General features: G+C 36.1%; 1 long non-coding RNA gene across 1 annotated transcript in view; it reads right to left on the reverse strand.

Annotated features, from left to right (window-relative positions):
* Window positions 1-3,610: 3,610 nt before the first annotated feature.
* The window catches only part of LOC119877394, an 81,730-nt gene continuing 68,021 nt past the window's right edge, over window positions 3,611-17,319 (reverse strand). Inside the window, exon 2 of the long non-coding RNA XR_005376071.1 lies at window positions 3,611-3,719. This is a non-coding gene — a long non-coding RNA (uncharacterized LOC119877394). The remainder of the gene's footprint in view (window positions 3,720-17,319) is intronic.

A 17,319-nucleotide genomic window follows, 5' to 3' on the forward strand; every position in this document is an offset into this window, starting at 1 on the left:
TTACATTTCTAACAACAGTTTTGATGGATAGGAACAGGAAGCATTTGCACTATAATTTTTCAGTGCATTATAATAAAGTGAATGTTTTCTAAATGTCATAGTTTAAATTTCATGGGGCGTGAAATCTCCTTTGAAATGAAATTTAAAGCCTTTTTCAAATAAGAAGACTAATCTTACAGTCAAAAACACTTTATATTCCCAGACATTATTAACCTTGGAGTACTGCTTGCAAGATGATAATACTTTCTGACATATTAAGATTAAATTTGTCTTTATATAATTATGTTAAAGAATACATTTAAAATAGATCAGATTGCAAAAGAAGTGTTAAGTGTGTGCAACAGTAGGATTTCCATTTACTAATAATAAATTTAACTATCATCATTTATATGGTAATGTTAACACATATTTGAATAGATCACCTCTAAAGAAAATTATTTTGGGGTGGATCATGGTGCTTAATGTCAAAAATGGCAACATTGAATAATAATCTAAAAAAGAGTCGACATTAACTTCCCATACTACTTATAAATATGAAAAAGCACAATTATTTTTATTGATGAAGTACAAAGTTATTTTCATCTAATCAAGAGCTATTTTAGTACATCTCAAAATATTTTAAAACATGGTTTAAAAATACATTAGTTATACTTTTGAACAGCTAGTTTCCACAGTTTGTTTTCAATGACAACAGGCTGTACCTGAAATTTTTTGCAATGAGAATGTGTGGTGACTGGCCATTTTTCTGAGATATGGGCTGTCAATGCCAAAACCATTTTAAATATGAAAGGCAGTGATGCCATTATGTTTTTATCCACTTCAAGGTCTTGAAATCTTAATGACAACATAAAGTATTATGTATCTTTTACAATTTTTAATCCTTCATAATAAGACTAATAGCAATGTCCATTTTTGTGAACCTAATGTTTTAAAAAAGGACCACAGATAACAAATTAAATGAAAAATTAGGTGAAAAAAAGATAGTAAGGACTGGCCCACCAACTTCATGCTCTGTGAGCAGGGAAAACTCAACCTCCTGTAGGGTAATGAATATTCCATACTATGCTGATTACTGACTTCCACGCCTCTCTTCAATGCTTTTTCACCCTAAAAGGTCTTGGATGCACCCTGACAATTACCAGTTCTTCTTGGCCTTTGGCCCCACCTGCTGGTTGGTTATGAGAGTTCATGACCAGATTCTCCTAATTTCTCTCAGAAATTGATGCTCAGGCATAGCTTCCTTCTCTTTGTTTCTGTTTAACAGATGTTGTGCATAACAGTAAATGTTTGCTTCCTATATATTCCTTTTGGTCTTCCTCTCACTTTTCCTACGCTTCCCCTCTTGCCTCATGAAAAGTCTCTTTTCTTCTTAGCCATCAATCTCTTCATGAATTCTCATTGTCAGTCTTTCAATCACTGCAGGTTTCATCTGAGAACAAACGCAGCATGGCTGATAAAACATAATATTAATATTACTAACAATCTGACTCAAGAAAAAAAAAGCTTTAGAACATATTTTAAGCCGTTCAAGGAATTGAAAACTTTCCCCTCATCCCTCACAAATCTGTCAAACTGCTTTTTCTAAATAAGCCAATATTCCTCAACACCAGGATTCAGGGTGCAAATAAATCTTTTCTTTTTCTCTGTTGTATATGTTTCATTCTTCAGTTTTATGAAGGGAAAACTTTCTGTAAGTTGTGTGTATGTGTGTGTGCTTGTGAACTGGCTTTATTCTCTTAATATTCACAGCATAAGTTTTATTAAAAAACAGTCTTCAAGTTGCAGTAAATCAACTTAAATAACCTAAGTTTATATTGAATACTGCTTATATTAAAGCCTTTTATCTTTATTCTCCATTTAATTTCTCCTCAGTAAGAGAACATTTTGTTTAATACTCCAAGCACAAGGACACAAGTAGCAATCAGCAATAAAAATATTTATGCTAACTTACTTCTCCCAAAGAGGCACTTGCACATTTTTAATGGTTTGAAATGTATTAAAACTATCGATTATTCTCAGAGAAATTAACACTGTATCATGGACCACCTTTGTTCAGGTCAAATAAGACCCATGAGCAGGAGACATCTGTATCTTTAAAATAAGTTTATGTAATTGGCAACTGCTCTTAGGGCTACCGTTATTACAATATCATTCTAACTTTAATCACTTGAAAAGTGAACTTTACTTCCAACTAAATCCTTGAATTGAGGCACAAAATTTTTACTTTAATCGTCTAAACTTAAGTGTGCATTCTGAATTTTGTTGTTTAGGAATGCTTTATAGAGCATTCCTTATGATGGAATTCCATTAGGATTCTTAAATTATTGCTAAAACAACTAAGTACCCTGGGCTAGAAAGAAATCAACCTAGGTACTTCTGCTCCTATTTAAGTTCCCAGCACAGGGAAAAAATGTTTTACAGGATGCTCTACTTTATTTTGTTTGTTCTAATAGAAAAATCCCTGAACTAGGAGGGAGAAGATTTGAGCTTATTATTGGGGAGGGAGGCAGTTATTCAGCATTTTACAGTTTATGAAGTGCTTTAATTAATTTTATTTCATTAAATATATTTCTGAGTTCATCCTCTCTAATAGACTTAAACTACATTTATAAAACTTTTCTATTTCAGTCTCTAAATCCATAAACCTATAAATCAGGAAGATGAAGTCTTCCTGATTCTAAAAAGAATACAAATTTTCACTATTCAGGGAGCTGTTTTCACTTGCTGTTGTTGTTGTTTGTCCTACTCAGATACATTGCCTCATAGTATTGATGTAAAAAATACAATTTTGGATAAAATTAAAATTGCCCAATATAGAAAAATAGATATCCATGATGCTGAAACTGTTGTTATTTTTATATGGTACATTCTGGAACCTTATATATTATGTAGTTTTAACCAAATATATTTTTGTAGGAAGAATTATCACTATCATCAAGTAATATCTCTTCAAAATTATTACACTAAGTTTTTGTTTCTTCATTAGCCAAATAGTTATATAAAATCTTGATAGAAGATGTTAATGTAGCACTATTTGAGAGCCATGATTTATTTAGAGTCCTATTTATAAATGTTGAAATATACAGTACAAAGTTAATATTTGACAGCCATTTGAAAGCACATCAAAGAAACACTGACTTTTGTTTTAAATAAAGATAAGCTGATTTTAATATTTGCAACATATTATATGACTCATATGGAACAGTAGAAAAGTTATTATACTCACTTGAATGCTTCAGAAAATGTACAAAGCTCTATTACATTTACTAGCTCTTGAAAAATACCATTGAGACATGACCTATAGTGACATGTCTCCACCACATATTTGTCACTCATATGCTTTATGCTAGCCAAATTTAAAAGTGAAATATGTCATTGGAGCATAAAGACTCTGAGTCAGACTTTAAACTATGAACCATTCAAGGTGAGCTGGTTTTATTTTCCAGAGCATCTTCCCTGCAAAATCAAATAGAAACAATTCTTTTTATCACTGCCTACCAAATAGCTAATAGCTCTTCTAATGGAATTAGCATATTACTATCCATACAGATTATAAAGCTTGTATTAGTTACTTGGGTTGCTGTAGAAAAAATACCATAGACAGAGTGGCTTAAACAACAGACATTTATTTCTCAGCTCTGGAGACTGGTAATCCAAGATCAGGATGCTGGCTGATTCTATTTCTGGTGAGGTCTCTCTTCCTGATTATGTATCGTGTGCTGTCATGGTGGAGAGACAGAGACAGAAAAAGAGAGACTGAGAATGCTCACCCTTATGACCTAATTACTTCCCAAGGCCTCATCTCCAAATATCATCACATCAGGGGTTAAAGCTTTAATATATGAATTTTAGAGTGATATAATTCAGTTCCTAGCAAAGCCGATTCTCAATTATGACACATTACTCAGAGAATTGGTAAAATTCATTAATGGCTATAATAGTCTCTCTACCCCTAAAGAGCCCCTATCCAAAATGAGTATATTAGGTCTTTAAGACAATTATTTTTTTTCCTTTTCATTAAAACCATTAAAGAAAAAATAAAATGTTAATAGGACCTTCTTGCAAAATTACTAAATGCCTATAATAGAGAAGTCTGTTCCACTAATACTTAAGCCTCTATATCCTATGAACAGTGCAAAAACCAAACAGGATGTTGAGAACACATCTCTAAATTTTCTTCTTAATATGATATCTATTTTAGGATCCTGAAAATATACATACTAATTAATGGAACCAAGTAATAGACTTAAGATATATTTAAAAACCTATGACAGCCAAATGTGATTGGGACCTCATTAAGATTAAGATTATGCACTGATGACTGTAAGACATGCTCTCATTGGCAATGGCATGAAATTTCAGTTATACTGGAAGTAGCATACACTTCTAAGGGATTACTTGGGTAACATCTCTTTCTATAAAGTAATTACCTTTTTATGTTTTGACATGGATAACACCTGTTAATAGCAAAGTCTTAAGGTGCTGCAAATGCGTAAATCACTGTCAAACACTCTCAATTACATAACATGGGGTATTTTTATTCTAACACCATCATCCTCAAAAAAGTACTTACGTTACTCTAAGAGAATTCCATGAATGCCTTTTAGTAAAGAGGGTTTCCATATTGAAAATAATAACACACTTAGGAATATCAAAGGAAAGACCTAAGAACAGCATAAAATATGGTACAAAATCATGTTGAAGAGTAAGTCAGGGATGAGCGTATTTTGAAACTGAGACTGACACATTTTTGTTAATGGGGTGAAATTGTAGTGAAGTTCAGTAGTAGTGAAAAGCTATATTTAGTCCTACGGACATGAGTATATCTCAAGTGAATGCTAGTGTATTGAGTTCTATTGAGTTCATGATCTATACTGACCTTGTCTACCAACGTGTATGACCAGAATATAGAATGGCTTATATACACTAATGACTGGAAACATTGTGCAAGTGCCAAAGTATGTATATTGAATTTAAAACACGCTATTATTATGAGAAGAGGATTACTTTGCTAATTATATTTTAATATGAGTTGGCATTTCCAGAACACATACTGCTTATTGAAAAGAAAGATGCTGGGATCCCCGGGTGGCGCAGCGGTTTGGCGCCTGCCTTTGGCCCGGGGCGTGATCCTGGAGACCCTGGATCGACTCCCACGTCGGGCTCTCCGTGCATGGAGCCTGCTTCTCCCTCTGCCTGTCTCTCTCTCTCTCTCTCTCTCTCTCTCTCTCTGGTGACTATCATAAATAAATAATAAATAAATAAATAATAATAAATAATTAAAAAAAAAAGAAAAGAAAGATGCTTTAGATATATGCTAATGCCATCTGAATATGAGAGACACATGGGATTTGATCTGTCACCACACCCCCCACACACACACACACACCTGTAGAATTTGATCTTGAATCTGCTCCCCTTCCACAAAGGTTCCCCTCACAGAAGGCACTTATGCCTTTTCTTTGAAAGCACTTGCTCTAAACTCCATCTATAGCAACCTGTCAGTTTGACTGTCAAAGGAAGCAGTCAAATTCAGTAGACAACTGTTTTCCCTCTGATTAACGACCATTATCTTCTCACATCACAGAGAAATGGATTGCCAGGGTTGAACCTTTGGTATTCTTGATCTTGGTCATAGAAATGGAAGCTTAATTCTCTGTTGAACTGTTCCCACAAGTTTCAACTGTGCCCACAAGTTTGGTATGTGTGATGCCCGCATACATCAAAGTCTGTGTGTGGGCAGGGAGTCAGCACTGAGCAGAGATGGAAGGTAGATTGAAAAAGGAAAAACTTAAAACAGTGACGAGAGAATAGGAAGAAAAAGAAAACAGAAAGTAAGGCTTTAAAAGGAAAGCAAAGAAGATAAAGGCATAAGGAGCAGGAGAAATGGGGGCTCCCTGGGTGGCTCAGCGGTTTAGCACCGCCTTCAGCCTGGGGAGTGATCCTGGAGTCTCGGGATCAAGTCCCGGGATCAGTCCCAGGTCGGGCTCCCTGCATGGAGCCTGCTTCTCCCTCTGCCTGTGTCTCTGCCTGTCTTTCTCTTTGTGTCTCTCTCATGAATAAATAAATAAAATTAAAAAAAAAAAAAAAGGCAGGAGAAATGTGGGTTTTGCACGTTGTAGAACATTTTTTGTATGTGTGCTATATGGTGGAAAAAATAACTTTCACAGCTTCAGCAATGTTCAGATGGATTACGTGTTGCTAAAACACAGCTCAGGAAAAATGCTTTCCCTGCAAAATTCTGCAGCAACAACAAACAACAATGGTGACCATTATCTCAATGCAGACTGTATCCCAGGTCCTGGAGGAGTATACAGATGTGTTTTCTAGTTTCCAGTCTTTACAACAAAACACTAATGTGGTGATTTATGCTCACTTCAAATAGAGACATAGAAGATCAGAGCATTTCAGTAACTTGCCAAAAGCAACAGAGTTCTTTAGTGTGTAAAAGTCCAGGAGTCTCCTTTTGCCACTATACCATTTTGACAGATTTATTTGAAATATGCTACATTTGCATTATTTCTGATATGTTAAGGCAGCATTTGGTATAGTTGTTTTAGGGCACAGACCCTCAGTGTAAGCATTTCTGATTTATATCATTGCTTAATCTATATCAGATAGTAAGGCCTGCCTCAGGGGATCTGTTTTTCTTTCTCTCCATCTGGAGGATCGGTAAGGGCAAATGAGTGTGTCCAGTCACAGACTCTTGAAGCCACGGTGATTGATGCAGAGATGGCCATGTGGCCCAACATGGTTCAAACAAGTGGTTTTTCCTATTATTTCTCTAATGGGAACAGGTAGAAGGGGGTTGTTGGTGATGAGACTGTAAAGTCTGGAGTTGTCTGGTTAGGTTAAAGAATAAATTCTTCAGGCACTAGATGAGATAAGGAAGATTCCTAGCAGCATTTGGATCTCTAATTTCAAGCATCTCTTTGTCTAAGAATGTCCTTCTTAGAGTTTTGCCAGTCAATAGTTTATTTATTTTACCTATTAGCAACAGTGATTTTAAGTCATTTAAAGTAAGAAGAATCCTCACATGTAAGTGAACCCCTGGTTTAAAAAAATACAAATTTTTGAATGGCAAAAGAAAAATCATTTTATTGCATAGGAAATTTATCTATTTGCCTAGAACATAAAAATATATATTTATTTTTTAGAATGAGTGTGTTGCCTTCCATAGAAAAATAGCTAATATAATTAGTTATAAAAATAGAAATAAAGTGAAAAAAGAAAGGAGGAAGAAAAGAAGATCCAAATCTTGCAAATAAAATAACATTAATGTGAATTTCATTTTTTATAATGCCATGAGAAAACATTTAATATCAATTCTAAGTTTTTGATTGGTGGAGATAAATTCTAATGGCCCTGAGCCACAGTTGGTTAAAAGGAAACACACTCAAATCTGCCATCCTACTTCATTCCAGATGAGGGTAAGTTTGTTTAAAGCAATGGCAGAGCTCTGCAGTACTCTCGATTGAATTCTGCTCACATCTTTCCTCGTCCCTTTAGTGAATGAGATCATCTTTGGCTGGATCTGCACATTGATAATGATAAGTTATATATATCATCATGAAAAAGACCAGAAATTCACATTGCATCTATGTTAAGGGACATGGACTCCTGTCTGTTTTTATTTGACCTCCCCACCCTGTTGTTCACCCTCAAGCCACATTCTCAAGGCAATCAAAGGACACCAAGGAAATGAGATGAAAATCAGGGAGACACGTGGTGTGTTTAAGGCAGGACCTTACACAGAGGAGTAAATTTCTAAAAGAAAATAAAATATCAAGGTAAAATATAGAGCAAATAATAGTGCTGTTTTATGCAAAGCATAAATGTTTCTTTAAAGACAATATTCTTTAAAGACAATTTATATTGTTCTTAGTACTAAAGGGATGAGGTCTCCAGAGCAGGTATGGATGGTAGAAATATTGTGCAGTGTGATTCCATTACCTTTAGTAATGTGAGGTGTCCATTGCAAAATGCGTAAAGAATCTGAGAAATTTATTTAGAGTATTAGAATTAACAATGATAACCATTTAAAAAGTTTAAATCAAATATACCATATTCAAGTTGTGTTTTGCCATGTTTATTTTGAAAAGCTCAGTTTGTTCTAATTATTTAAGTGTAATATTTCTAGTTACGCTACTCCAATTTATGTGAATAATTATGTTGTCATATAAGAATAGATTATTGCCATGTAAAGTTAACATTGACTCAGAAGTTGGTAAAAATATAATGTGTTCAAGATAAATACCAAGATTTGCAAATTGCTAAAAAAAAAAAAAAAAAAAACCCGTTGATCTTTCAGAGGACATTTTGCTTTCTTATAAGTTTTCTTCTTCTTTTATTTTTTTTTAGGTTATAAAGAAATTAAATCATTAAAAAAAAGAAATGTATTTATTATCATGAATAAAGTGGTGAGGGAAGTGGCTGTACCAACTTTATTTAAATTAACCACTGTTATTGCTGTTATATTATTATGATTACCAGGATCTTTCCTTTGTGAAAGGAAATAAGATAATTTTGAACAAATTTTTCCCAGAAGAATAAATAAAAATTAGCAATAAATATGTAAGTCAATGTTTATTTTCACAATAAAGGAATTCAAATTAAAATGAAATATTTCTTTCAATGTAATTTTAAGAAAATTTTAATGAAATTAGACATATCTAAGTAGAACAGGAGATTAAGTATAAAACATTCATTTATTTATTCAATATATATATATATTGAGTACATTCTATATGTTAAGCATTCTGTACCCGAGAGAACTGGTAAAAAGTCATACAAGTCCCTGCTGCATAACTCCTACATTCTAAAAGAGAAGCCTAACAACAAATAGGTAAACAAAGAAATGATGTAAATTTGGAGAGTTTTAAGTGCTATGAAGAAAATAAGGAATAGAGAGCTGCTAAAAGGCAAAGTAGTCAATGAGGTGTGTTTCTTAGATAAGAAAGAAAACACTGGAGCAAATACATAAATGATGTTGATGAACCAACAATAAAAATACCTGCAACAGGCCATTCTAGACAGAGGAGGAACAAAGATAAAGATTGGAAGAATAAGAGCGGCATAAACAAAAAGCAAAATGATGACTAGTGTGTCTGTGTTTCATGAACAAAGAGAAGAGTGGTAGGAAACATCCAAGATGTAAGCAAGGACCAGATTGCTTACTGCCTTCTAGACCACTTAAAGACTCGCAATACTATCCTACATAAAATAGGAGGTCTTTGGATGCTTTTTGTTAGGAGATTTATATGATCTGATGTACATATTTTAAAAAATACTCTTGCATCTGTATGGAGACTGTACTGTTAAGGGGCATGAGTAGAAGCTAGGGGGTCAGTGAGGAAGGCATTGCGGAAGTCCTCATGATGTGTGATGGTGACTTAGATTAGGGTGGTAGAAGTGGAAGTTGTGAGAAGCAGCCAGATTTGAGATCTAGTCTCAGGTTTGAATTTGTAGGATGTGTAACGGATTAAAGGTAAGTGGTGAAGGGAAAAGATCAGAATGATTCCTAGATCTTGGCCTTTGTAAGTAGATGAAAGGCAGCTATTTGAGATGAAAAATATTGAGTGGGGAGAAAATAGAGGAAGCAGAACCAAGAATTCTATTTTGAATTTATTAGGTTTAGACATTGGGGAGCAATGTTAGACATTAGAGTAGAAATTTTAGGGAGATAGTATATAAGTCTGAAGTTTAAATAAGGAATTGGGACTAGTGATAAAAATTTGAGGGGGAGACACCTGTAAATGATGGGATATAAACAAGTAGCAAAATGAAAAACAAAAACAATAAACATGTTTAAATTCCGAAGTAAGAAAATATTCCCGTGCACTGTAATTGTGAGAGAAGACTTCTTTGTAGAAGAAAATCTTGAACGTTGGGTCAAATTTCTATTACTCTGGCCTCAGATATTCATAAGTTCAGGTGTTAACCCACATACATTTTGATCAAGTATGGTGGGAGCTTTATGATTATTTGTGGAGGACTTATTTTCATTTCTTATGTGGTATCTAAAGTACATTTGAAGAGTGACCAAGACTTGGGAAATTCTTTGTGATAGGCATTATACAGGTTCAGATACACTTGAAGTTTCTTTGAATTTTCTAACAGATTCCTCAAAAGATAATAAGAAAATGCTCTTGTTTATTTCATGCCTTTCCTTACATTTTAATCTTCTCATATGCTATGATGTCTGAAGGAATCTTTTAAAAGTCTTCTGGGGTCAGGTTAAGAAAAGAGTTTTAATCTGATACTAGAATTCAGGCTCAGACTTTCCTTTAAGCTCAGGGCATAATGAGTGGTTCTGAGGCACCAAAAGAAAGTAAGTAGAATCAGCCTCATGCATTGATGGAGCAGAGAGGCCCAAAACAGGGAATTTGAGAATATCAAAAATTAACACACACACACACACATACACACCTGTCTCAATATTTGCCCAACAGTCACAAAAACTGTCAGACTACACTTTGTCAATGAAAGCTTTATTTCTAAAATATCAAGAGCTCTAGATTAAAATGTGATACTGAGAAGTAAACTGAATACAAGCAAAGCCATACAGTATAGAGAAAGTCCATCAAAGGCAAATATGCTGATATTGTACTACTCTGTGGTGAACAACTTACAGGTTTAATTCAATGCTGTCATATTATTTCATAATTGTTTTGTATCTTTCTCTGATTAAAAATTCTCATTTTTCCAAATAATATTGACATACCAACCTGCCTTACGTGAAACAGAAAAATTCCTCTGAATAGCCTAAATAGAGAAATGTATTTCATTACAAACATTAAACCCAACCATTTCATTGGCCAAAACTAATCAACAACAGCAAAAAAACTCTCTTACCCAAGAGTTATAAAACTATTGCCCATGGCCAAATCTAGCCCACCACCTGTTGTTATAAATAATATTTTATTGGTTATTTGTTTATATATGGTCTATGACTGTTTTCATGCTACAATGGTTGGGTTAAGTATTTACAAGAGAGAACATATGACTCCAGAGCCTAAAATATTTACTATCTGACTCTAGAGAAAGACATTGCCAACTCCTATCTTAGAACTTCTCTTGGCATCAACATACTTCTGTTTTGCATACAGCTCTAATAGGTGGTATTATTTATTCTCCCAGACTAAGTCAGTAAAAGAGAAGTGAACAAATATTTGTAAATGAAAGCATTAACCTTTCTTCTCCTTTTCCCTGAGAGACACTGAATATAATAATGACCCTTGGCTAAGAACTTAATTGAGTCCTTACTAGAACAATTGCTTCAAACTTTCAGTTTTGAAACTAAGGATACAGCCCTAAAGAAGTATGTAGTTCCTTTCTAATTCTCAGAATGCTTAAAAGAGTGCCCACAGCAATTAGGGAAAGTGCGAAACACCATGACACATGATAAGGTAACTGACTGACTCCATGAAAAGGCTAGTGTCTTGAAAAATTATGAAGCAGTTTGCAAAACATTTGTTTTTTCTCCTCAATATAGATTTAGCCTACTGTCTATGTTAATTAGCTTTATTCTTGGCACATATGTGTGAATGTGTCCAACAATTCTGATCTTTACTCTTTGAAAATGTGAGAACAGAAACCGACAAGCTGAAGTTGATGAAGGTGGATACAGAGCAACAGTGATCTGATTAACGAGGACCACAAAGGGCCCCAGGCCCTGGTCTGCTCTGCAGACCTTGGGTTGTTTACAACCAGCATCAATGATTTGACTGAAGGCTTATGGAATTAATCCAGTTTGAGTGACTTCCTGGAGAAATATATAAAGGGAAGAGGGGACTGGATCCTTTAGTGAATTCACTGGTTAAATATTACACACCATCAAGGATGGGTACGGATCCCCATTAAAAAAAAAAAAGGTAGGAAGATCTTTGACAGATTGAAATAGGAAATGGGAAAAAAGAGAAGTCAGCATAAAAATTAGGAACTATGGGTTCTTAGGTAATTTTGCTTTCTGATCTGGAAAAATCATATTTCATGCACAGTTTATTTCTTTTCTTTGTTGTTTAAGTATAAATCATGAAAGACTTTTAATTATAGCAAAATGATTACCAGTGTTTTCCAAGGCAGAGTGGGTTTTATTCCTTTCAGGGTAAACTGATGATACATGATCCTGTTGTACCTTTCATAAGACAGAGGCGTGTTTTGTTAACCTGCATATCACTGCTTTGTGTAAAACAGGGACTCGCGTTATTTGGAGCCCACGTGCCCAGGGTGGGAGCTCACTAGCCAGCAGGTGGCAGCTGTCGCAGGGAGGTTCTGCGCCCGCGCAACGCTCTCTCCCGCCAGCGCCCACGCAGGCCCCGCCTGACCTCAACTCCTGAAAAAGTCCCGAGGAGATTGGAGAGGAGAAGCTGGAGGTAGCTGAGAAGGCTGAGACTAAGGAGGAATTTCAGGGTGCACGGACTGCTCTAGTTCCCAAATGTGCTGCTCCAGCCTGAGGTCACAGACGCGGTTGCCGAAGCGCAGGTGTCCTGCGGCCTGTTCAGCGGTCCCTGCGGAGGCTGGAGCGTGCGGCCCGCTGCTGAGGACGGTCGGCGGCTCCCACTGCCCTGGCCACCGAGTGGGTAAGAACCACGCTGAGCGTGATCTCAAGCTGTTCTTCCCCAGACTATTAACTAAAAACTGCAAATAAGATTGACGGAAAATACGCAGTTTCTAAAATTTCTGTCTGTGTACCTGCTGGTCCTTATCCAGCGCCAAGTGTGCCAGGCTCTGGTCCCACAGGGCCATATCCTGCGCTGAATTTGTCCCTTCCAGTGCTTTTGAGACCAAATGGTATAACCACAGATCCAGCTGCAGCTTGTCCATGGTGAGCCACGTCTTCTGGACCTTGGGCACCAGGAATGGGAGGGCAGTCCCCTGCCCCTAATATGCCATACCCATCTTCTGGGCCATATCCTGCTCCTCCTCCTCCTCAAGCACCAAGGGCAGCACCTACCTGTCCTATTGGACGCTGTTTCACCAGGAGTCTGGGGATCACCAGGGCCATATCCTGCTCTTGCAGAAGTGATATTCCCGCTCCAGAACTATATCCCACTCCCTATAATCCTTTTCGCGTGCCTCCAGGACTTTCTGGTGCTCCACTAATGCCTGGTGGCCCCCATTCTTACCAGTAAATTAACAATGGACAAAGAGATGATGCTTTGTTTTTTTAAATTATATATATACACACGTATATATACAAGAATGGATATAAAAACTTAGTCTCACTATTCTTCGAGGGCACTCATGAAAGAATAAGACTTTCACCTCTCAGAGAAGATAGCTACCTCTTATACATGGATGTATAGTACATCAGATGTGTACAATCACATAAAAATGCAAAAGAAAAAAAAAGCAATTTACAGCTCTGTAAAGTGTAGATATAACTAGATTACTGATACCCATGCAAATGACTCTTGTCCATATAAATGCAAATAACTTCTGTCTTGAGGAAGGACAATTGATTATTCTACTGGCCCACCACCACTTCCATTAAGAAAAAAAAAAAAAAAGTTTCCATCTAATTGTAAATCCATTTCAGTATTCACGATTAACATGGATATGTGTGGCACTTTAAATTTTCTTTTGAAATAATTATAACATCTTACTGGGTTTCATGAGTGAGCTTAAAAAATAATTTTTGACATGCACTCATTTATATTTTTATAGTTGTCATGATTGTTAAAAGGTAAACTGAGGCATGTTAAATTTTTTTTTTTTTTTAGTTTATTTGATCAAAAATCAATTTGAACCAGGCAGTACCAAACCAGAGGTGTTTAGGAGCTCTTCACCAACAGCTAGGGAGAGACTTTTATAGATGAAAGGTAGAAATAAAGCAAGGAAATTATGGATTGGCTAAAGCTTCAAGTCTATTTGGTTGTTCGTGATTGGTTCTTAGGTTGCTACCTCATAATTTTGAGGCATTGACAGGTTAAGATTTTTCTTGTTTTATATAGGTTGCCATGGCATTACAGCACATAAATCACATGGCCTCTTTGTTTAATTACTTTAACATGGTTTAATCTTGTTTTTTTTTTTTCTTATTTTCTTTAATGATTGTAATTCTACTCTAAAAACTCCAACTGGACAGGAAAAAAAATCCTATCCATCTGTCTAACCTTAGTGGTAATGGTGGGAAGATGATTAAAAGGACAAGGTGGAAAAGGTAAACGTCGCCTACTCATGTGTGCCTTTGATTTGCCCTCAGGAGGGAGAATGCGTTTCCTGTGTCTAGGACACTGAGTGTGGAGCAGCCTTTGGAGGGGCTGGACACTCCACGATGAGAAAGAACCCACCACAATGAGAATTAACAATCCAAAGGCAGTTCTAGAAATACACTCAGGAAGAAGTTCTAGTCCCCTTTGTAACTAACGGACAGAGACCTCCAAGAAAGGAACAAATATGGAAGGCAGATACTTTGGATCACACATGCATTGAGAATTATACAGGTACTGTACTGAATCATCTGTGAATCCTCATTTAATCTTCATTAAAAACACATTCAGCAAATTTGTTGATCCCTTTCTGTAGATTTGGAAAGTTGTGCTAGAAAACATTTAGCACAAGTAAAACTCCAATTCGGAACTAAAAATAAAGTCATATATGTATACACACACACACACACACACACACATACATACATACAGTACCTGGGACCTCTAGCACACTTTCCCAGAAGGTTCAGCCAAATCTGTCCCACATGTACCTCTGGGAACAGTACTTTTACAACCACGAAGTGGCAATGATTCTGTTTACCCACTTCCTGTGTTTTCAGTTCCCTGTGATGATTTCTTCTGCAAAGGCCTCCAAATCCCAGAAACTTCATGATAGCATTTGTTGTTACTACTATTGCCACATTATGTTCTTCTTGCTTAAGAAGAAACACTGTGCAAGTGTTACGTTGCACTCAAGTTCTTCCACTCAGTCAAGACACACTGCACTAAATGCAGAAAGGTAGTTAGTGCTGGTCCCAGCATTAGCATGCAGACTGGTATAGAGACCTTCAAAGCCACTCAAAGTATAGCGGGTGCTGACATTGTAGACTCCCACCAAAGAGTTATGGATGACCGCCAAAAGATTTTTTTCTGAAGGAAGAAAAGGTCTTTCACTCACCTTCTTATCACACTTAGATGATAATAATGTGATAAAACTGCTTCCTTGAGTCTTTCACAGAGATATTGAGTGGAAAATATTCATTAATGTATACATTCATAAGGCTTATTTATTTCTCACACAAAATAACTTTCTAGATATTCAAAGCAGGATGCTGTGGGGAGCCGAGCTGGGGAACAAATGATTTGAGTGGCAGAACTCATGCCATGCTCAAAAGCATAGCTCTCTTGAGTCATTTAATATAAAAGAAAATACCTTATATAGCTCACCATCTCCTAAGAGTATAACTGAATTACAGTTCACTGTATTAAAATTGATTCATTTCATAATCCTAAGGCATTCAAAGGGTACAGTTCTGGTCAGTAGACTGTTCAAAATAACAAGAAAGTGTGTAATTTTTTCAAACCATTTTTCAAAATGGTTTTAATAGTCTAAAATCTTGGTGTTTAAAACAATGAGCTTTTGTCATTGGGAAATCATTCATGAGGAAACCCCTCTTTCACTGAAGATTCTGGATAATGAGGCATCAGTAGAAAATGGGAGCAGTATCATTTATGTTCACAATGTTGGCCACAGAGTAAAAATCCATTGGTCAGTTGATTCCTGAATTTGGAGGAAAAATATTAGTTCAATCCAAATAATAGAGGAAAAACGTAATTAAATATAAGCACTCAATATGTGGCTATCACAAACTATCTCTACTCAGACTATGAATAGTATAGTGGAAACTATCCCAGTGGACAGACCCTATATTCTGAGGGATTTGGAAAGAAAAAAGCAAGTACATCTGCAGGAAAAGCAGGTCCTACTGCCAGATGGGATAGACTGCAACTCTTTGGTGAGGTGATTAATCAGATATTACATTTCTTTGTGATAAGGCAATGAAAAAGTTCAGTTTTTACCCAGGAATGCATCCCTTTTCTAAGACCCTAAGACTGATACATGATGGTTTGAGAGGGAAGGAAAAAAGAGCCAGCAGGTCAGCAAACTATAGCCAGCAAGGTAAACCCTACCTTTGGACTATGACTGATTTTTATAATGGGAACATGGCCACGCCCATTCGTTTGCATATTGTCTATGGCTGCATCTGGGTAAAGCTTATTGATTGTGAAAGAGTCTGTATGGTCCTTTACGGAATATGTTTGCCAATTCTTATCTTAGTGTAACAAGTACAAGTGTGAACACTACATCTTATATGAAAGACTTACCTGGAAACCTTTGAAGTAACAAGCCATAGCAAAGGTTGCAAGGTATAGATCTTGACCTTAGAACCAGATTGACCAGACTTTAAGGAATAAATTCCTGGCTGACTTTACTTTATATTCAAGCTTATCCTACCAGGTACCAGAAAGTTCCCTTGCTCTTCTCTCCACAGTAAATCAATTATTTCTTGTTATATGCTGTTTTTATTCAAATCTATTTGGATTAAGGGATAGATTGTTGTTCTGAAAATTATTTCAGTTGAATACACAAAGGCTGTTAACTTGAACATTCCCTGCAAGGTGAGAGCTGCCAAAGGTAAAATGGATAGTATCTTAATCAGCTCAGGCTGCCATAGCAAAATTCCATTAACTGTGTGGCTTAAATGACAGAAATTTATTTCTCACAGTCCTGAAGTCTAGAAAGTCCAAATCGAAATGCTAGCCAAATCAGGACCTGATAAGAGCTCTCTGCCTGGCTTGTACACGGCTGTCTTCTCGCTGCCTTCTCACATAAATGCTTCTCTGTGCACACACATGGAAAGAGAGAACCATTGGGGTCGCTGGTATTATTTTTTATGAAGGCATTAATCTCATCTTGAGGCCTCCACGTTCGCAACCTCAGAAAACAGCACTTACAGGACTTTTACACAAATCAAGTTGTAGTTCAAACTTGCATTTTTGTTTTTTTCTTTTTAAAGATCTTATTAGAGAGAAAGAGCATTAGCAGGGTGAGGGGCAGAGGGAGAAGCAGGGAGACCGACCTACGGCTCGATCCCAGGCCCTGGGATCATGACCTGAGCTGAAGGCAGATGCTTAACTGAACCACCCATGAGCCCCCAAGCTCCTTAAAAAGCAGCAACAACGGTTTGTTTTTTTCCTTCTATAAGTTTGTTGATAGTGGTTGATTACTATTTTGGTTGGCAGATACCCTACACTTAGATCTCTGTCATTTTTTATTAATAGATTTCTTCTTTAGTTGAGTACTTGAATTCATTCTAGACATAAA

The sequence above is a fragment of the Canis lupus genome, chromosome 22 (assembly GCF_011100685.1).
Source record: "Canis lupus familiaris isolate Mischka breed German Shepherd chromosome 22, alternate assembly UU_Cfam_GSD_1.0, whole genome shotgun sequence".
NCBI lineage: Eukaryota > Metazoa > Chordata > Mammalia > Carnivora > Canidae > Canis > Canis lupus.